Source organism: Ambystoma mexicanum, chromosome 7q, assembly GCF_040938575.1.
Source record: "Ambystoma mexicanum isolate Mex_15411 chromosome 7q, UKY_AmexF1_1, whole genome shotgun sequence".
Classification (NCBI taxonomy): Eukaryota; Metazoa; Chordata; class Amphibia; order Caudata; family Ambystomatidae; genus Ambystoma; species Ambystoma mexicanum.
Genome location: NC_090941.1, coordinates 575,442,313 through 575,464,609, shown reverse-complemented (window position 1 = coordinate 575,464,609; position 22,297 = coordinate 575,442,313).

The following is a 22,297-nucleotide window of genomic DNA, read 5'->3' as shown; positions in this document are numbered from 1 at the left end:
CTCTCCTGTGGAAAGGCTGAGCCTATTGACATGGAAGACTTGAGGGGTTACCCCAGGAACACTCATGTCTACCAGATAGTTGAGCTCACACATCCTGAAGATTATCCTGAAGGGTCCAGTCCACTTATCTGCCAAAGCTCGAGGCTTGGTAGGCTCCATAACAAGGATCTCCTGACCAGAGTCCACTCCACTTGTGCAACCGTAACGCCATGTCAGTATTTGTATTTGTATTTGTATTTATTATGTTTATGTAGCGCTTTACTCCAAAATGCTGTACATTTTAACAACAGGCTACATATAAGATTAACATTATAACAATAAACAGTAGAAGCAATTTACAATTAAGAACCAGTTCAACAAAACAGTAAGTAGAGCAATTAAACTGAAGGGAAGAGGGAAAGTAGTACCTGTTCAATTCTTGGCTTGCCTTAAGGTTTGCTGTTGCCCGGCCTATCATCTGTGCCATCCTCCTCCAGCCCTAACACATAGTCCCCCAATTGCTTGGCAGGACCTGGAGGAGTGGCTTCCAAACCTTATTGTACTAAGGCAAATGACCCCCTCACCGAATGTCCAAAGAGGAGCTCAAATGGGCTGAAACCAATACCCTCTTGGGGGACCACTCTATAGGAAAACAACAGGCATGGTAGGAGATCCCATTTCCTCCTTAGCGGTGCTTCCAAAGCACCCAACATGCCCTTGAAAGTTTTCTTAGATCTCTCAACCAGACCAATGGTCTGAGAATGATAGGAGGTGGAGAACATATAAATTACACCACATTCCTTCCACATCTCTTGTATATAAGTAGACATGAAGCTGGTTCCTCTGTCAGAGATCACCTCTTTAGGAAAACCCATCCTGGTAAAAATGCACAGGAAAGCCCTGGCAACCACTACGGTAGTTATAGTCCGAAGGGTATAGCCTCGGGGTACCTGGTGGTATGATCTACCAGTACCAGGATGAATCTGTGTTCACCTGGTGTGGGAGGGTCTAGTGAACCAACAATGTCAATGCCCACCCTATCAAATGCTGTGCCAACTACTGTCAAAAGCTGCAGTGGGCCAATGACACTGCCTCCAGACAACTGACAAGTGGTACGGGTCTTGCAGTGACCTTCCACATCTACTCCCATCCTGGGCTAATAGCAGTGGTCTGAGAGCCTTTACCCGGTCTTCTTAGTGCCAAGATAACCAGCTAAGAGCACCTCATGTGCCAACTGCAAAAGGAAGGGCCTGTATACCGTGGGTGCAACCAACCCCTTGATTGCACCACGTTCAGGCTGAGTGGGAACACTGTAAAGGAGCTCATCCTCCCAACAAATCTTCAAGGGCCCAAACACTTCACCTTGTGCCTAGGTATGGGCCTGTTTCCTTAGACCCTTAAGAGAGTGGCACTCTCTCAGAAATCCACCCTAGCAGGCCAACCTTCAGCTAACAAGCACTGGAGATCTGGGTGATCCTCTGCGGTGAGTACCTCTCCCTGAGAAGGGTCCTCTGGCTCTTTTTCCTCAGGAGTTGAGTCTAGGGTCACCACTGGGCCTAGTACCTCAGGAGATCGGAACACAGTGGGTGCTGCTGAAACAGTTGTGATAGAAGGCATCCCCTTCACAGAGGTGGTGTTCTTACTCTTGCTCTTAGCCTTGGGTTTCCCCTTTAGGCTTGGATAACTGACTGTCAGTCAGACCCTGTGTCACCTGTGACTTAATGACAGCAGCAGTCAGGGGTAACCGATCAGAAATTAACCCCATCTCTAAGTCATTCCCCAACAGAATATTGACAGGTACATTGTCCTGAACCAGGACAGGAAGCTTTGCTGTCTTGTCATCAATTTGGATAGTGATTAGGGCTACAGGAGAACGCATGAAGCGGCACAGCAGCTTTTGGATTTCGATGAAGAGTATCAGCCTCTATCTTCTTCCTCCAGCTGGACTCCAGGGATCAGCTTCGGTTTTGACTTCAGCTTTAATTTCCAGATCAGCTTCTGAACACATTGGTTAGTGCAGGGACCCTAGTTATACACATTTGCTGTCACAGTTTTATTACAGGGTACACTCCAGCCAGAGACTCCTTCCCTCACAATGAATGTGGCATACAATAAAGTGATTATTATTTTTAATAAGTCACAGTTTCTTTTGATTGATTAGACCTCCAACCCGCTTCGCATCCATCCTCTACAAACACCCTGTGTCGCAATGGGCCAGGATTCAGGCCAGTGTGTTTCAATAAGATATTTATTAATTTATTATTTAATGGAAAAGGAAAATCAACAATTTTACAGCTACTACTGTTGTGGTACACAATTGCACTAATCTCTACAAAACAATTCAGTGAAGATATACTGTTTACAATTCTCACAATCTTTAATGACAACACAGAAAAAGAGCACTTTTTAGAAAGAGATGACACCAATGGTTTAGCATTCGCCCCTGCAACACTCACCCCCAAGCATTAGCTAACTTGATTCCTTTGAATGTAAGGCAGTGGCAAGGAGTAAGGATAGAGAGAGAAATTCAGATTTTGAGTAAAGCCCACCCCCCCTAGATGGGAAGTCAGCAACGAAAGTGAAGTTTGGAGCAAAACGGCAGAATTGGATTTTGATTATTACTCACATGGCTACTCACAACTGCTATGGGACAGAATTAAAGGAAATTCGTGTTGGTACACTTGAGGAGATAGGCAAGCTTAGAGACTACTAATCAGCACAGCAGGGCAATGTAGAAATAAAACAAGAAAATCGATTTTGGGGAGAAAGCAAATGCATAAGGAAAAATACAAACGCAAATGGAAATTTGTTTTACACAGGATTTACAATGACAGGCAGCTCAGGGAAGGGGTAAAGCTCAGAATAGGAAAATCGGGTTTCATTGACCCAGACAGAGACACATAACAGACAGGCTTGTGGACAAAAGAGATTGCTCTCATTGGGACTACGGTTTGGGGTTTTTATATGACAGATGCACATAGAAATTCGTGGAGTAATGTACACAATACACAGGACATTTCAGTTTTCAGTTACAAGGAGACAAATTCTTTTGAGGCAATACTTTAATGACTATATTTATTAAAGAAAAACACTAAGAAAAAGAGGGTTAATTTCGAATTTTAACCAACTTGTACTGTGAATTTCAATGGGGAATTAATTGATTTATTTAAGAATAAGCTAAGGATTTACACCAACACTAAGAGGTTTACCAAAGGGAATATGCAAACATACACAGGCTAAGGTGGGAATTACACTAGCAATGTGAGGTTGCCAATGTGGTTTTCAATTTGGGTTTTCAATGGGTGCAATGCTACAAAAGGAAGGGCTTATGCAATTTAGGGCTGGGTTATTTGCTACTTACAAAGTAAGCCTTGGTTTGGGATTCTGGGAAGTCAGCTGGATCTCAGGCCCCTCTGGACAGCTTGGTAAGGGGTCTGGTCACTTGGTTTGGGATTTTGTATAGCCAGCTGGATCTCAGGACACTCTGGACAGCTATGCAAGGGGTCTGGTCACTGCACTCTCAAGGATGGTATGGATAAGCAGCCTCCTCTCTGTCCTCATTCTCCTGTCTCCCCAGATTCTTGTGTGTCCTCTGACCTAGAACAGTCCCCCTTATATATCCCAAATAACATCACACTTTACAATCTAGGGGAAGTACTCTATAATTACACCTACCCTTCCGATAGGACAGTTTACCATTTCTCTCTCCGCCCCTGGCATAATTGGTCCCAGGGAAGAGAGCACCATCTGTCTATTGGCATTTAATTACCGTTCTTGCTTCTCTTGGACACTTTTTGACAAAACCCCAGTTATGTCTCATAACTTCATATTTCTATAAGCCCCTGACATATGCATTAGATATGCGGTTTGGGGAGGGGGCATAGGGAATTAGGTAAGCCGATCGCCAACTCTATATGAGGTAGCATGGCCCTTTGGCACATTTTCTTAAAATATATAATAGGTATGACTTTGCAAATGATCATGCATATTCCTAATTTCATCTTCCATCTTTCCATCAAATCTCATACTTGCCACATCTTCCGAGCAGCCCGGAACTCGTCTTAACTGGCCATTTCAGTCCCCAAAGTCCTAGGAAAATGCATTATAGCTCTTAAAAACCGCCTGGGGATTACATAAAACATAGCATAAAACAAAATTATTTCTCATTCTAATTGTTACAAAAATGCCTAAAAATGGACTCAGTCCTTTAATGTCAATTTGGAGCATTTGTCCCACTCTGTGGGAGGGGCACTTTATCCCCCACAGCCGGTGACCAGAGATTTTGATTACCCCCTTTGAAGTTGTCAGTTTGTCCTTAGTAGTGGGTGCAGGAGGAACTCACACCCCCTGGTCATGCTGCAGCACCCCTTTGGCTTCTTTGAATTTTCTGAGCTCCTGCTTTCAAGTCTGGCAGAGCAGGGATTTATGACGCCCTCAGCATCTCATTTTACTGCAGTGCAATTAGCTGAGAGGTGCATCTCCAGCTGCAAGTGAAGCTTCTCCTTGTGAAGTTCCTGCCTCTAGCCTGAAAGGTTTTTCCTGAATTGTCTCTCCAAAGGTGATTGAAGTCTTATGGGTGGAAACATAATGTATATTGCTTTAGTCAACCCCCCCCCACACACAACATATTTTCTGTGCGAGCAGTGCTATCTTTGCACTGTGGCTTTTAAAGCCATTTTTTTTCTTTTCACACATGTGCGAGCTCTTTGCTTAAAATGTTTAACATCTTATCTTTGCAGGTCACTGGATTCTTTTATGTGAGTTTGCATTTGCTGTTGGTCCATTGACGATGAGGGGTAGGCCCCCTTCCGCATGGTTCTTTTGTTTGTCATGGACAAAAAAAAAAGCTAAGCTGTTTTTCATTTGCAGTGTGTAAAGGACTGTTGTTCAAATGAAAGGGAAAACAAAGCCGTTTCTCGTTAGAGTGTTGAAATTCTTGCTCCTTATGTGAAATAAAAGTAAAGCAAAGCCATTTTATTATGCAGTGTTTAACTTCTTGTTATCCAGATGAAATAAAAGCAAAGCAGGTACATTTTTTATGCAGTGTTTAACTTCTTGTTATTCAGATGAAATAAAAGCAAAGCAGGGACATTTTTGGTGCAATGTTTAACTTCTTGTCATTCAGATGGAATAAAAGCAAAGCAGATCCGTTTTTGGATGCAGTGTTCAAATGCTTGCCATTCATGCGGCAGGGAAAGCAAAGCACAGCCATTTATGGTGACAGGGTTTAAATGCGATGTTTCAGGTGGAGCGGATTTCTGTTCAGGACCTTTAATGCACTCCACAGATCCCCCCTGCTCTTCCATGACTTTTTGTTGAGGAAGAGTAGGGCAGAGTGGGGTTTCCTTCTGCGTAATTTTCCTTCCTCATGGAGTGGGCTCTCCAGTATCCCCTTCTATCTCTGTGTTGGGGGGTATGGTATGGCACCCCTTTCCTTCCTTCTTTTGGGAGCAGGCACTCTGGTATCCCCTTGCATTTTTGCATTGGAGAGTGTGGCACAGCACCCCCTTTCTTCCTTCCCTTCCAGGTCCTCGGGGTCCTCTCCAGGCTGGAATTTAACAATGTTATCTCTCTAATAGAAGATTAAAAAAAAAACAAGTTTCAGTACTTTTTATAGACATTTTTCCCAAAAGATTTACAAAGAATTTACAACAACAACAACTTGCAATGTGTATACGACAACACATTTTCTTTTTATTTTTTTTTAATTTTACAACATCACCAAGTAAATTACTCCCTGTTGTATTACACGGCCCACGGTAGCGGGCGTGTAGTTATGGTTAAGTTGCTAAACTCATAGGAAGAGCACTTTTTCGGCAGCTCATAACTTCGCTCCCCCTGGAGGAATCCTCACCAAACTTTGCAAAAAAATATATGGCCGGCTCAGAATTTTTTCGTCAAGTTGATTGAGGATTTGTGCGGGGGGGGCAAAGTTATAGGGGGGTCCCAATTTTATTTTTCCATAGACTGAATGGGCAAAAACGTTGCGCATGGCTACAGCCATAACGGCTGGACAGATTTGCACCAAATTTGCGGCAGGAGCAGGGGCTTCGGTAATAAAGCGTGCTTTTGTGCGTTTGGTGGAAATCGGACCAGTACTTTTGTTGCATAGAACTGAAATGTACGTCCCAAAAAATTAGTGATATCTGAGTCCGCTCCGTGGACCCATTTCCATGTTCGCTCCGCAGACCTAATTCTCTTTGGCCTGCGATACGCCGTGGTGTCCGCAAACATTGGACACGACTGGTGGTTGGCAGGAGGGAAGCATGCTGTGCGTCAAAGGTTTTGGGAAATGGTTTATCGGTGGATAGTGCTGTGCCAGAAGGGGTTGCAAAAAATGGTTTGCAGGCTCGGGTGGTGTGAAAGAGGGCAAAGCGAAGAAATTGCCCATGTTTTGTGCTGTAGCCTAGGGCTGCCGGTCGTTATGGTGACTTTGTTTGTTTGCATTGTTTTATGGCGGTGGGCTTGTGGTGAAATGTTCCCATGCTTGGCTGTCTTGCCTTGTAGTGGTTGTGGGTAAGCCGTAGGCTTTTCAGTGCCTGAGCAGAGGCAGCCGACCTCCCCTTGTACCCAAGAGCCTAGGGCTTGGGCACCACCCCCGCAATGCAATGCTTCCATGCACGCAGCTACTCGCATATACTTTACTGGCGGGTGCTTGCACAGGCGACTATCATATTTTGGTCAGTGCAGGCATGCTGCAGTGAGGATGGGGAGTGCATTGGATATACTATGAGGACATTTCCATTTAGTGTACTATGTTGTGTTGTGCCTGCAAAGTCCCTACTGGCTTGTGTGCATGGTTAGGGGCCTTGCACCTAACAGTGCAGGCAGTGGTTGGAAGTTGGTGTGAGGAAGTTGTGATATGTGGGTCTGTTAGTGTACTCATATGGAAGTAGGTGTGAGGAAGTTGTCATGTGTCGATCCGGTAGTGTACGCGCTATTGCCTTCTAGTGGATGTGCAAGGACTAGGCTTTTGGGTACATTGGCGGAGACCTAGAAGGATTTTTTACCAGCACACTTTTGCCATATGGACCATTCACGCAGCTACTGACCTATACTGCATTGGTGGTTATAGTGCACAGGAAACTATATTATTTTGGTCAGTGCAGGGAGACTTCATTGGGGATGGGGAGTGCATTGGAGATAATATGAGGATATTTGCCGTCGGTGTACTATGTTGTGTTTTGATTGCAAAGCCCTTACTGGCTTGTTTGCATGGCTACGGCCCTTGGCCCTAACAGTGTGGGCACTGGTTGGAAGTAGGTGTGAGAATGTCGTCTTGTTTGGGTCCGTCAGTGTACCCATACATACCTGTAGTCAGGAAGGCTCTGTTGCCACGTGTTCCCATGCATGCCTCTGTTGCCGTGCAGTGGGTGTTTACTAGGACTAGGCACTTGGAGGCATGGACGGAGGCCGTAGGCCGCCGCATGAACCCAAGAGGCTAGGGCTTGGCCACAGCCTTGCTTCAGGGAGGGCAATAGGATTTTTTACCATCACAGTTTTGCGATATGAACCTTTTACGCAGCTACTCACTTATACTTCATTGGTGGGTACCTGCACATGCAGCTATCATTTTTTGGTGAGTGCAGGTAGACTCCATTGGGGATGGGGAGTGCATTGGAGGCAATATGAGGGTATTTGCAGTCGATGTATTATGCTGTGTTGTGCCTGCAAAGGCATACTGGCTTATGTGCATGGCTAGGGCCCTTGCACCTAACAGTGTGGCCACTGTTTGGAAGTAGGTTGGAGAATGTTGCCTTGTTTGAGTCTGTTAGTGTACCCTTACGTACCGGTAGTCAGGAAAGCTACATGGCCACATGGTAGCATGCACGCCTCTCTTGGCTTCTAGTGGGTGTGTTGAAGGAGTAGGCTCTTGGGTGCGTGGGCAGAGGCCATAGGCCTCTGCATGTATCCAGCAGCCTAGGGCTTGGCCACAGCCTTTCTTCAGGGAGGCCAGGCAGACATTGACACATGGAAGGAATTTTATACCATCACAGTTTTGCGATACAGACTTTTTACGCAGGTACTCAAAAACCTACTGGCTTGTGTGCAGTGGGTGTGTTGAAGGAGTAGGCTCTTGGGTGCATGGGCAGAGGCCGTCAGCCTCCGCATGTACCCTGGAGCCTAGGGCTTGGCCACAGCCATGCTTCAGGGAGGCCAGGCAGACATTGGCACATGGAACACATTTTCTACCATCACAGTTTTGCGATATGGACTTTTCACGCAGGTACTCACATATACTTAATTGGCGGCAGCTGTAGAGGCGACTATCCTTTTTTGGTAAGTGCAGGCAGACTCCATTGGGGATGGGCAGTGCATTGCAGACAATATGAGGATATTTCCAGTCGGTGCGCTATGTTGTGTTGTGCCTCCAAAAACCCTACTGGCTTGTGTGCATAGCTTGGGCCCTTGGACCTAACAGGCTGGCCAGTGGTTGGAAGTAGGTTTTAGAATGTTGCCTTCTTCAGGTCCGTTCTTGTACTGATATGTAACTCCAGCGTACACTCTTGGAAATATGTATGTCTCCTGTGGGTGCTCACTATTGCAGTATGGTTGTGGAGGACATTTTGCAGTTGGTACACCAGTAGAGGTAGCTTGAAGTGCCTGCACTTGCCTATGGTGTGCGCCATTGGCCTTGTTGCCATTCAGGGACTGAGTTGCCACCATGTATGTTTCATATGGTGTGCCTCTCATAATACCCTGTGCTTTGAGAGTGAAGGAATATATTGCGACATGACACAAGTTAATAAGCATTACACATGTAAAGTATGAATAATGTATAGGCCAACCCACATACATTTGCATCCAACAACATTATCAACGACGTTAAGTGCAGCCAAATACAGGACAGCAGGCCATCTGACTGTTAGCTTTGTTTTGCGTACTTGTTGAGATGGCTAACGAACGCGGTTGGCGTTTCTACTGTGTAAAATTGTAATGTGTCCATCGCTTCCATTACCTATACGTGTGTGCGGAATACACCATTGCAGCAGTCACTGGCGTCACTGACTTCATTTGTGGACAGTCGTTCCTCACGGAGTGCACTCCAGGTATTTTCTTTATGGGCGTGCCAAGCGTAGCGCACTCTGTCATGTGAGCACCTAGCTCCGGAAAGGAACAACATAAACAAAAGCAAAAGCAGACATGCGCACACAGAGCATACGGTTCCAGAACATTCCCATATTTTAGTAACACCACAGTGAATTGTTGGAAGTGCTTTATTTTGCTACAGAATGTTAACGACAACGTGTAAGGTGGCTGCATTCACCCCTCTTTTATTTTGCCAACAAAATTCAGTGACCAATGCCATTTGTGTACTTCTGTACTTCTGTTCTCGTCTAGGTAAGTGGGAAAAGGAGTACTTAGTGGTGCTTGGTGGGCCGTGTGGAACAACACATTTTCTTTGAAAGGTAGACAAGGTAGCAGCTGGTGCCTCTGGGATGCCTTACAGCATAAAGATTTGCAGGTTGGTTCGTATTGCAGGAACCGCAAATGGACATACCGGCCCATATCGGTTGGCCTAGCTAATGACGACGGAAAAGAAATCGCTTATGGTAATCTCACAGTGCTTTGTCCACCACCCGTCTATTGGAATGTGGAAGGAGTGGCACGCGCAGTAAGGTGCAAGATATCTGAGAAGAAAGAGGAATAAGAGTAGATGTAAGTAGCCGGTATTAGTGGCAGCGTACAGGGCAAGAGTTTGTGGGAAGGATGTCATGATAGTTGGCTGCCTCATGGACCATGTACTGTGTGTTAGTGAGTAGCGTCATATGTTACCCTACTGTCTTGCTCTCTGTTTTGTAGGTGATACTGTGATTGTACGGCTCCACACAAGTAAAATAAACTTGGAAACGTTGACACCAGATGCTCTTTTGTTGTGGTTCCTTTTCACAAAACATACAGTGGTAGCGAGTGTTGTTCGACCCCCGGCACAATGTGTCTGTCTGTCTGCTAAGAAAGTAAGAAAACAAGAACTCTCATGGGGGTCACCTCGGATTTCTGGAGAATGAAGGAGTTGCTTTGCTAAGAAGTGCGTCAATGAAATGTGAGCTGTCGATGTTTGTGTGCCGGTTGACCACTGCATGCACCTGTGGCTGTTATAACGTTCAGTACACTGACGTTGCGTAGACCTAGTAATTGTGTCAAAGGGCATAGAAAGGGCAAAATAGGGAATGTAGCACTGCACGAGTGGGCAGAAAGCGTGTTGTTTTAGTGCACAACTTGCTTTCCCTTTTCGTCTTGCCCTTTATGTCTGCATTTGCACGGTTGGGGCAGAATGGTAGCAAACGGAAGTACAATCACAGTTGCAATTTACGGGGAATGGTGGACACATGGCACTGTAATGGCACGTCCTTACTGCTGTCACAAAGTTCCGTAAAAAGTACAGAGAGAAAGTGTGCGGTAGAGTAAATTTATAAATATGCATACAGAAGAGCAGCTTAATACTTTTTATTCGTAATACACATGTGATGTAAAGTTGTACTTACATAGCTTTGGCAAATTCCAAGCTTGTATTGGGTGGGCAAGAAATGGCAGTGTACGAAGTATGGGATCGTTGCAGACTGCCTTTGGGGCACATTTATTTATTTTATTTATTTGCATTTTTAAAGTGCTCACACAGCCCAGAGGCATCGAGGCACTGTTAGAAAATATTTTTTTTGTTGTTGTTGTCTTAGTTGCATATTTATAACGTGCTTAAATACCCAGGGGTTTCTAAGCGCGGACCCAGGGATCAAACCTGTGTTGCTTCGTGTCGCCTTGCTTCCAAGGCGAGCACGTTGCCACTGGGCTATCCTCCATGGGCAGAGCAACTGCAGTGTAAGCTTTGTTTCCTTTTCTGCTATACTTCCATAATATATCTGACCTTGGAGCTAAACATGATTTCCCCTCAAGGCTGTTTTACAATGAGCATGTGTCCTGTTCCAGGAGAGGTATGTTATGTTTCTCTTTCCGGAGATGATGCTGGGAAAAAAAGGAATCAGCCAGCAACGTGTTTCGATTGTAGCATGCATTTACGAATGTTGGCAGTGTCATTAAGGTAGTACGACGTACAAGTAGAGATGATGGTGCCGTACACATGGTGCTGTGAATGCACAGATGGCAACATACATTAAATATGCTTTTACAGTGCCTAAGTACCAGTTATATGTGCAGTGTGTTACGAGGCAACGGTGGACGATGGCAGACTGTGTGTTCGCTGCCTCGGAATACGTGGGTGGGTGGCACATCATACGCAGTTTGGTGTTGTGCAGCACGAACCTGTTTGGGGCTGCCATTCAGCAAGGAAAATTAGTTAATTTGTACGGTCATCAAACAGTGTAAGGGGGTTATGGTGTTCAAATGGTGTTTCCTTTACACAATAAGAAAGGGAAACAGAAGTTTGAAAACTTCAGCAGTAACGCAATGGTTGCAACATGGTTGCCGAGCTATGACCTATGCGCTGCACTGAAATATGTGCTGGATACCTTTTTTTGAAATGGTTTACCTAACAATGAAAATGACCTAATGGTCTACACGGTGCCAGTGGAAAGCAAGGAGCCTAATGTTGCAGCAGTTACGACAGTTACGTAAGATGTATGGATGCATTCATCAAGTTGTATGGTTGTGATTGTGCCGATTGTCAGGTAGGTTACTGTAGTGTTGTGCATTCAGTGTGTTCACTTATTATAGGCTTAGGCGACCAGTGTAGGAAACCGCTTTTGTATTGTGTGGAAGAAATGGCAGCTAATGTCAACTGCAGTTGCTAAGGGGTAGGTGGGTGTCTTATGTGTGGGGTTAGTGGTACGTGGATAGATTTTTGTATGCATAGTTGTACAGTGCAGCGGAAATTGTTGGCAGGGTATAGAATGTTGAGTGCATGGCTGGAGGCCCTACACTGTACAGGGTGTAATGAAGTCTGTAGGGTGTAGGCGCAAGCTGCATAGTGTAATATAGGTGTGCATCGCAAATGGTGGTATTGCTATGTGTATAGCAGAAATAAATGCACACATTGCACTGTAGAGAAGAATAATAGCAATCGTTGCAGACTTACTGTTTGGATTGAGGAGGGCCTGTACTGTGTTTTGTGTATCGAGTGTGAAATGTTGTGGTCCTGGTTGCTGCATTATCTGTGGGAAAAGAGAACAGAACATGTTAGAACAGTTAGTTCGTTGGTTTGCAGTCCACTACATAGCATACATGTTTTACTTTGTGGACCCTCATAACTAGTACTTCCTAAGTACTATTCTTTGAACCAGTGTACTGTGCAATGAGCGCAGTTCCTGTGTTCCTTTGCATAATCATTGGGTCTATGAGGGAAAAACATCCATGCTGGATTAAAAAAAAACTTTCAAATGTCTTTGCTACTATGGTGCACAATGAATGATAGTCATATTTGGAGTGGTTACAACAGTTAAAATGTACTCTTGAAGTAGGAGGAAATGTAAGGGTTTACGATTTGTGGCCTATAAATGTTGGTAGGATGGGTGGTGTTGTATAGCAGGCGGTATTTTGTAAATCTTTACCTGCTTCCTTTTTGTACCACTGTTTCTGTATGCGTTTGTTTGCTGTTGGTGGTTTGCAAGCATTGTGGCATTGTATTGTTCTAGTGCAGAATTCTGATAGTAGGTTCGTACTGTAACTGCTCATGCTTTGGAAGTGTTTTACAATATGTTTGTAGCACAATAGTCTTTGAAGATTGAGTTGGGTTGTATGAGTGCTGCAAATAACATTTTTGTATTCTGGTTGCAGTTAGATACCAGGTGGTGTATTCTAACTGTTTACAGTGTCTCATTTGCAAAGGGTACGTTTAGAAGGTTGTGCATTCCTGTTGCTACTTGGACATCTGTGTACATTCTGAAGTGGTAGTGTACCATTATGGAGTTACGTGATGATAGGTCCATACATATGTCTTGAAGTTGTATGACTATTCTTGGAGAGCTGGTGACTGATTTGTGTATGTGGTGGTTTCAGAGGTTATTGAGGATAGTATTGAACACTCATGCTTAGCACTTTCCTCTCTACGTATCCTGTGGAAAATACTGCTACTGTGATTTGTGTACATGTATTGTTTGTGTGAGTGTATTCATTGGGTTCATTGGGGATAGAAATGCCCAACACACACTTTTGTGCATTTAGTCAATGCTTGTAGTATGCTTAGTTGCTTTAGGTCGACAGTGTGGAAGGGAAACATTTTTTTGTCCACTTACAAAGATACTGGTTGGTGCTGGGGAGTAAGATATAGTAGGTTTGCCCATTAATGAGTACATTTTGACTTCAAGAATATTAGGTAGACATTTGCAAGATTTGCAGGTAATCTCTGCTTTGGACTGATGGAAGTATCATTGCACTCCCACCATGATCATTGCTTTCTAATGTATGCAGTATAGTGGCCTCCATTGATTGAGTTGCCTGCGTGGTAGATTATGGCTACTGTTGTGAATGTTTTCTTGGCAAGTGATACCTGTCCTGGTGTGAAGGCAGCAAGATTGCAGCTGTTTTTTGATTCCATAGGCATTGTATTTTAAGAGCATTAATATTACATATTGGCTATGTTAGTGTATATGTAGCGTCGAACGATTATCAGAATTGCACAACGTACACAACATGCTATGGTTTGCATTTTCCACCAGTTGTTGAAATGGAATGGAGTCACAGTTAGGTATTGATACATACACGAAGCATTTGTTAGGGACTTGTTCCTGAATGACATGGTTGCACAGAGTGCATGTATGTTTCCACATGTAGAAAATGTGAAAGATTTCATTTATGAGTATGTTTTTCCTTTCCAGTATTTGTAGTAAATACATTAGAAATTCCTGTGGATCTTCTTGTTGGTTTAAAGTGAATTTCACCATTCCAGCACTGTAGTCCAATTCTTGCCTTCTTGCCTTATTCCTGAGACACTGTAAATGGTGTCAGGATTACTTAGTGCATGTAACGCTCACCTGATTCTCGCAGAGGCACCGGTCTTGACTGGGCGACTACCGTATCTTCAAAAGTGATGTGTAGCACCCGGTTGGCTCTTTGGGCTGGACCTCTGTGCACTGTATGCCTGACTCGAAGAGTAAGATGTCTGCAGATAGAAAATATGGGATTAATGAACTGGGGTTATTGGGGTGTCCCTATCTCTTTCCTTTTCTCCTCTCCTGTAGAACCCCAAAGGTTAACGCTCTCACCTTAGGTAAGTGAACGCCGAGCTCTCCATCTGCCTCAGGGCAGGGTGCTGTAACCAGTTTCTTCACTGGATAGGTAGCGCAGGCCTCTTGACTTCAGAGGACTGCTGTCCGTCGTTTACTTCACGAACGGTGAGTTCCGAATATTTCAAATGTCTTTAAAAGTCTTTTGTAATGCTGTCTCTTATTTTGCAGGGTTCCGGCGATGGCGGTTGACTGGCTGAAGTGAGTTGAGGATGGACCCGTATGCGGAATAGAAGCGCCTGGAAGCGCGTAAGTAAGCGCTTGTTGCTTGCTTCACGATGCGCACTAACTGTCCTTTTATTTTGCAGGTACCAGTTCGGAGCTGCTGAAGGATGCCGGAATGCCCACTGAGTTCGGCGTGGATGGAGTAATGGCACGTGAGTATTTAACGTTACCCAATGTCTTTAAACGCACCTTCTTTTGTCTTACAGATGCGGGATGCAGCGCCGAAGGCCTCCGGAGCGTGCGAAGAGTTGGTAAGCTTTTGTCTTTCAGATGCCGGAATGCAGTGCGTTGACCTCCGGAGCGCGTAAAGAGTAGGTAAGCCTTTGTCTTTCAGATGCAGGAATGCTGTGCGAGGCGTTGATGACAGCCGATGGACCAGGTAAGAGATGTGCTGTCACTGAAGACAGTAGTGCTAACCTGTTCTTTCTTGTCTTTATAGATGTTGCTGAAGACTGGATTCAGGATGGTAAGCCTTTTTCCTTTAGGCCCAGGATCAGATGCAGAAGACACGATGTGCGTTCTGCTGCAGAGGATGCAGAATAACGCAAAGCAAGATTCATCCATCGGGTGTGGTTTAAATAGCCTCCTGTAGTGCTTAGGTGTCTCCTTCCACAGCCACGCCTAGGTAAGAAAAGAGTTCCTGCTTTCCAGAAGAGTTCCAGTGTTCGGAACCTAGGGAGTGGCTCCTGCCCCACCCAACAGGAAAAGTAGTCCCCAACAGAAAAGGATCAGGGGTTCAACTGGCAGGTAAGTAAGCAGCATGGTCTGCTGCAGGTAAGTCCACCCAAGCATTATGAGCCCGGCGCTTGCAGCGCTGGGACTGGGCATATTTATGAGCCTGGCGCCACTGGCGCCAGGACAGGGTCCAAAAGGTCCCAATTGGGACCGGCTGGCACTCGGAACCTGGGTTATGGGTCTGCTTCCAAGGGAGTTGGGTAAGTCCTGGCCTTTTGGAAGCAGAGATCATGACAGTACCCCCCCTCAAGGCCCCTCCCAAACCGGGCTTCCCCAGGGGTTTTGGCTTGTCAGGAAATGTTTGATGAAATCTTTTGATTAGACGAGGAGCGTGGACATATTCTGCAGGTTCCCAGGATCTTTCTTGAGGGCCGTAGCCTTTCCAGTCAATTAGGTAAAATAGCTTAGATTTGGAGATCTTGGAGTCCAGGATGCTTTTGACTTCAAACTCGAGTTCTCCATCAATTAGGATAGGTTTTGGGGATTTAGTTAGTCGGGTTTGAGGTTGCACGGGTTTTAAAAGAGAGACGTGGAAGACCGGATGTATCTTCATGTGAGGGGGCAAGTCCAACTTGACCGCTACTGGGTTTACTATGGTAGTGATGGAATAGGGACCAAGGTATCTTGGGTTGAATGTGCGTGGTCCTTTTAGAGGTAGATATTTGGTGGATAACCAGACTTGATCTCCTACTTGATATTGGGGGGCTTCCTTCCGATGTTGATCTGCTCCTTTCTTGTATTGTTCCTTAGCCCTTTGAAGGTGAGAAACGGCTTCCTTAAAAGCTTGGGTGATTGTAGAGTGCAGGTAGTCTACTGCTGGTGTTCCAAGATCTTGGGGTGGATCCAACTCTGAGGTTCGAGGGTGACAGCCGTATAAAAGAAAAAACGGGGTTTTCCCAGTTCCTGAGTGGACAGAGTTGTTGTAGGCATATTCGGCTATCCAAAGGATATCTTTCCAAGTTTTTTCAGTTTGTTGCAGCATGCAGCGTAAATACTGTTCCAGAGTTTGATTGGTCCTCTCGGTTTGTCCGTCGGTTTGAGGGTGGTGACTGGTCGATAATCTCACATCAATTTGAGCCGACCGACAACAACTTCGCCAAAAATGAGAAATAAATTGACTACCTCGATCCGAAATTAGCACTGAAGGAAAACCGTGCAGTCGGACGATGTTTTCGAGAAATTCTCGGGCCAGAGTTGTTGCTGTTGGCAAGCCTTTGAGTGGAATGAAATGCGCCATCTTGGAGACTAAGTCCACGATTACCAGGATCGTATTGTATCCGGAGCATGGAGGTAGGTCGGTGATGAAGTCCATAGAAAGCGTATGCCAAGGGCGAGGTGGGATGTCAATAGGGCGTAAGAGGCCGGCTGGTCTTTCCTTTTGACTCTTGTTTTGGGCGCATACTCCTCAGGACATTATAAAGTCTCTGATATCTTTTTTCCAAGACGGGCACCAGAAGTAGCGCTTGATCTTTTCTGAGGTTTTGGCCATACCGGGATGTCCTTCCATTAAAGACTCGTGATAACAAGAGATCACCTTTTTCTGTAAATCTGTGCTGGGCAGGTATAATCGTTCTTGGAAATACAATAAGTTGTCCTTTACTGCAAAGTCCTTTCCCTGCAGATGCCAATTCTGTATTTCTGCTGGAGTTATAAGTTGCCTGGTTTTATCCTTAATTTCCTCTATAGATTGTGTGGTTATTACACCCAGAATTCTTTGTTCGGGAATGATAGGTACAGGTTTAGGGTTGGTCAAGTGTTCCTCCACTCCCATCCGAGAAAGGGCATCAGCTTTACCGTTTTTTGTACCAGGTCGATAGGTAATTGTGAAGTCAAACTCGGCAAAGAATAGTGCCCAACGGAGTTGTCTAGAGGATTGGGCTTTTGCGGTTTTCAAATATTGCAGGTTTCGGTGATCCGTAATCACAGTAACGGTGTGTCGGGCCCCCAGAAGATAATGCCGCCAAGCCTTAAAGGCAGACTTGATAGCCAGAAGTTCCTTATCAGTAATAGTGTAATTGATCTCAGGAGGCGAGAATTTGCGAGACCAGAATGCCACGGGATGTAACTGATTGGTTACTGGGTCCTTCTGTGATAGAACTGCCCCCATGGCAAGGCTCGAAGCATCCGTTTCAACGATGTAGGGGAGTTCGGGGCGAGGATGTTTTAGAATTGGTGCAGAGATAAATTTTGTCTTCAAATTCTGGAAAGCTTGTTCCGCCTCGGTAGACCATTCAAAACGTTTGTTTTTCTTTAACAAGGCGGTGATGGGCTGGACTATTCGAGAGAATTCGGGGATAAACCTGCGGTAAAAGTTGGCGAAGCCTAACATGCTTTGAACCCCTTTTACCGAGGATGGTGATGGCCATTTGAGAATTGCATCGACCTTCCTTGAATCCATACGCACTCCGCTAGGTGATAATATGAATCCCAAGAATTCAACTTCAGTCACGTTGAAAACACATTTTTCCAACTTAGCGAAAAGTCTGTGTTGACGCAACCTCTCGAGGACCATTTTCACGTGTTTCCGATGTTCAGATTCCGATGAAGAATAAACGAAGATGTCGTCAATGTAAACGACAACACATACATCTATGAGTTCTCTGAGGACATCGTTCATAAAATATTGAAAGGCGGCCGGGGCATTGCAAAGTCTGAAGGGCATGACCTGATATTCAAATAGCCCATACTTGGTGCGGAAGGCCGTCTTCCATTCATCGCCCTCTTTTACTCGTACCAAGTGGTAGGCTCCTCTAAGATCCAGCTTTGTATATATGCATGCTCTTCTGACTTGGTCCAGGAGTTCAGGGATTAAAGGTAACGGATATCTATTCTTAACGGTGATCTGGTTCAAGGCGCGGTAATCTATACAAGTTCTAAGGTCCCTTTTTTTTTTTTTTTTTTTAAATTTGGTTTTATTGGTTTTAACAAAGGAACAAACAAGATGGAATACATGTTACGTGTTTCACCATAGTAAGCATATGTTTGCAGAACAAGGAAGATATATTTGTTGTTAAAAGAAGAACAAGCATGGTTATGCAGCATATGTTACATTGGGTACCTCAGAGTATATCCATCTTAGTCTAATGAACCCTACCCTTCTCCCTCCTCCCTTTCTTGATTGAGCACACATCCATTGAAGTTTGTGAAGGCATGGGGATTTCCAAAGTGTTTTATTCAGAGGTCCATTGCGTGGTCGGTCAGGTGCTTCTTATTGCAGAGTCTCTTCCATTGTTTTCTGTCGAGTGTTGCCCTTTCATCAGGGTCCGATAGATTCCTCCGCTTGGAGCCCAGAGTCTATTATGAGATATTTATTTTTAAAGTCCATCCATAGAGCTTCGCATTGGGCGGCTTTGCCGTGCAGGGAGGCGGTTATTGTCTCCATTAAATAGATGTTTGTGGCTAGGGCGATCCATTCCCTCTTACCAGGTGACTTTGCTGATTTCCATTTAATCACTAAGAGGGCCCTGGCTGCGAGCAGTAAATAGGGGGTCAAGCCTTTCACTCTGGTCCATTCATCTTCATCTTTTTCGAGGCCAAACAGTATTAGGTAGGGATCGGGGTCTCTTTGGATACCTTCTATTTCTTTAATCCACCCCAGGACCTCGTTCCAGAATACTTTGATGTGTTGGCAGCCCCACCACATGTGCCAGTAATTGGCTATTTCTCCGCATTCCCTCCAACATGTTGGACTCATTGTTTGGGACATTTTGGAAAGTCCAAGGGGGTCGTATTGCCATCTGTGTAGCAGTTTGATGGCATGAAGCTTGTATTGACTTGATATGGACGTTTTGGAGGCTGCCTTACACATTGTTTCCCATAGGTTGGAATGCATTTCTTCCCCAAAGTCTTTTTCCCATCTCTTCCGCAGGGGTTCCGTTGAACCGTTTCCCGCCGCTATTAATTCTTGGTACATTGCGGATATGAGGCCTTTCATCTCGGATTTAGAGTCCAGGATTTTCTCAAATGGGGTGAGATCTCTGTTTAGTTTGTCTCTCCATTCTGCCTTCGTTAAGACCCCGTTCAGTTGGATTTACTGGAATGTAGATAGGGTGCCTATACCCAGCGCTTCCGTTAGATCTGGTAAAGTGATAAACGCGTCTTTTTTCTGTAGCTGTCCTACTTTCTCCAGGCCTACCTCGTACCATGTTTGGAATCTGCCCACATCAGGTATATGGTTGTTTATGCCAGACGACCATAAGTGGCTGAGCGGGGATGGCCAGGTGGTGATTTTGCGCATTTCTTTGCCTATGCGCCAAATACTCCATATAGTGCTTAGGATAGGGTGGCCCTTGGTTTTCCGTTGAACCCTTTTGTGCGGGGTCCAGAGCCATTCCGATACTGTGGCAGGAGACAGATAATGATTGTCCATTTGGACCCATTGGAGGTTAGTATGGTCTCTAAGGTGTGGGATCAGGACACGCAGCTGAGCAGCTTTGTAGTAGGTTCTCAGGTCAGGAAGCCCGACTCCTCCCTTGTCCTTGGGGAGCGTTAGTGTGTTGTATGGGATTCTTGGTTTCTTCCCCTGCCATATGAATCTTACCATGATCTTTTTGGTTTCAATAAAAAACTCTTTGGGTATCTCAACCGGTAGCATTTGGAATGGGTACAGGAAACGGGGAAGGCATACCATCTTAACTGCATTGATTCGTCCAAGCAAGGAGATCGTGAGCTTCTCCCATTTTTTGAGGTCGGCTGCGAATCGCTGGAGGAGCGGAGGAAAATTGGCTTTGAAAAGATCGTCCAGGGTTTTGGTGATCTGTATGCCCAGATATTGTAGTGTGGCATGTTCGAGCTTGAGGCCAAACGGGAGGAACTTGGCGTCATTAACTTCTGCGGTTCCCTGAAGGGGGAACAAAATGGACTTGGTCCTATTTACCTTAAACCCAGCGAATTGGCCATATTCATCCATTAATTTGAGGGCATGAGGGATGGACTCTGTGGGGTTAGTTATGTGGAGGAGAATGTCATCTGCATAGAGGGCGGCTTTGTACTCTGTTGGCCCTAGCCGCATCCCCTCTATGAAAGGGTCCGCTCTCATCTTTTGTGCCAGGGGTTCTAGTGAGAGTGCAAACAGAATTGCGGAGAGGGGGCATCCCTGTCTAGTCCCGCGATGCAGTTCGAACCACCTGGAGTATTCCCCGTTAACGAATATCGCTGCCATGGGGGATGTGTATAATGCTCGTATTCCCTTTCTAGTTCTCGGGCCTATTCCCACTTTCTGCAGGACCGCTCCCAGAAAATCCCACTCCACTCTATCAAAGGCCTTCTCGGCATCAATCGATAGTAGGACAGGGTCGCCAGGGAGGTCATGGGCCGTGTGTATGAGGTGTAGTGTTTTGCGCATAGAATCAGCTCCCTGTCTCCCCAGTATAAACCCGACCTGGTCCGGGTGGATCAGGCGGGGCATTAGCGTTTCCAGTCTGGCAGCTATTACCCGAGCATAGATTTTGGCGTCGAGATTGAGGAGGGAAATGGGACGGTATGATCCACAGCACTTGGGGTCTCTCCCTTCCTTGGGGATCACTGTTATAAGTGCTCTTTTAAAGGAGGCTGGAGCCACACCTGTTTCTATGATTTCATTAAATAGTTCCGTTAGGAAGGGTGTTAGTTGGTTGCTGAAAGTTTTATAAAACCCAGCAGTGTAACCATCCTCCCCTGGGGACTTGCCGAGCGTAAACCTTTTAATTGCATCATGGATCTCCTGTTCACTAATGGGGGAGTCGAGGAGATCGGTGTCAGCATGCGTTATTGTAGGCATAGTGATCGGGGATAAGTAAGCGGTTATGTCTAACTGGCCAGGGGTTATTTCGGAGGTGTAGAGTTTCTCATAAAAATTGGCAAAGGATTCCGGGATAGTCTGGGGGGTCTGGGAAAGGGGGACAGAGTCATCCAGTATTTTGGTCACCCTGCGCTCTGTCCTTTGTTCTCTGAGCCTGGCAGCTAATAGAGCATCGGCCTTGTCTCCTTTTTCGTAAAATTTCTGTTTTAAAAACTGCAGTTTGCGTACTACTTGGTCGCGCTCTAACAGCCTAAGTTCTTCCCTTTTCTGTTGGGCTATTTTCATTCTGTCTGGGTCTACCTCTGGGTCTTCCCTTATCTCACCCTCCAATTGACATATTTCGGTCCGTAGCCTATGTTCTATAATCTTCCGCTCCCTTTTTTTGGAGGACCCCTCTCGGATCAGAATGCCTCTCCATGTGGCCTTCCCTGCCTCCCATACCATTTGTTTGGAGACCTCCCCATTATTATTTATTTTAAAATATTCGTCAATTTCGGTCTCCATGGTGGTTTTGAAGACCTGATCTTTCCAAAGAGACTCGTTACATCGCCACTTTCCTCCGTTGACAGGTAGGTCCGCCCAATTGATATCGGTCAGAACCATGTCGTGGTCGGACCAGGTTATTGGGACTATGTCGGATTGCTGTGTCGTGGTTGTGAGAGCACTTGAGAGATATATATAGTCAATCCGTGTAAATGTGTGATGGGGGTTTGAGTAGAAGGTATATCCGCTTTCGGTGGGGTGCATGAGTCTCCACACGTCCTTCATGTCGTATAGAGCCATCATTGCAGCCAATTCGGTGGGCTCCCTCTTGTTTTGTTGTCTCGCTTCAGGTCTGCCTGGCTTCCAATCCTTGTGCGGGTCAGCCCATTGATTAAAGTCTCCTCCCAGGATGATATGCCCTGTGGCTTCTAGCATTATTTTAGGGATCGTTTTCTCAAGGAATGCAACCTGACCAGTGTTGGGTGCGTATACGGTGGCAATAGTCACCTGAGATTTTGCTATTTTGCCCGTTATGAGCAGGGCACGGCCCCCGACGTCGGACCATGTTTTATCCACTTCAAAGTTGATTCCTTTCTTGAGTAGAATTCCAACACCGCCTCTTCTGAGTGGGCCCGAACCCCAAAACTCGAGGCCTCCTCGCTTCCCCAGGTTGCTCCGCTCCTCGCCCCTAGCATACTTGGTCTCCTGCAGGAGGAGTATGTCAATATTGGATCTACGAAATTCCCTAAGGACCAAGGATCTTTTAGTCGGGGAGTTCAAGCCTTTCACATTGATAGTCCCGACCCTGAGTGAGTCTCTCACCATGTGTTCATCAGATGTCGCCATTGTTGGGTACTTTTAGAGGATCGCTCACTTCAGGTGGCCAGACCGGTGTTTGATTCTTCCATCCCATGCCTTT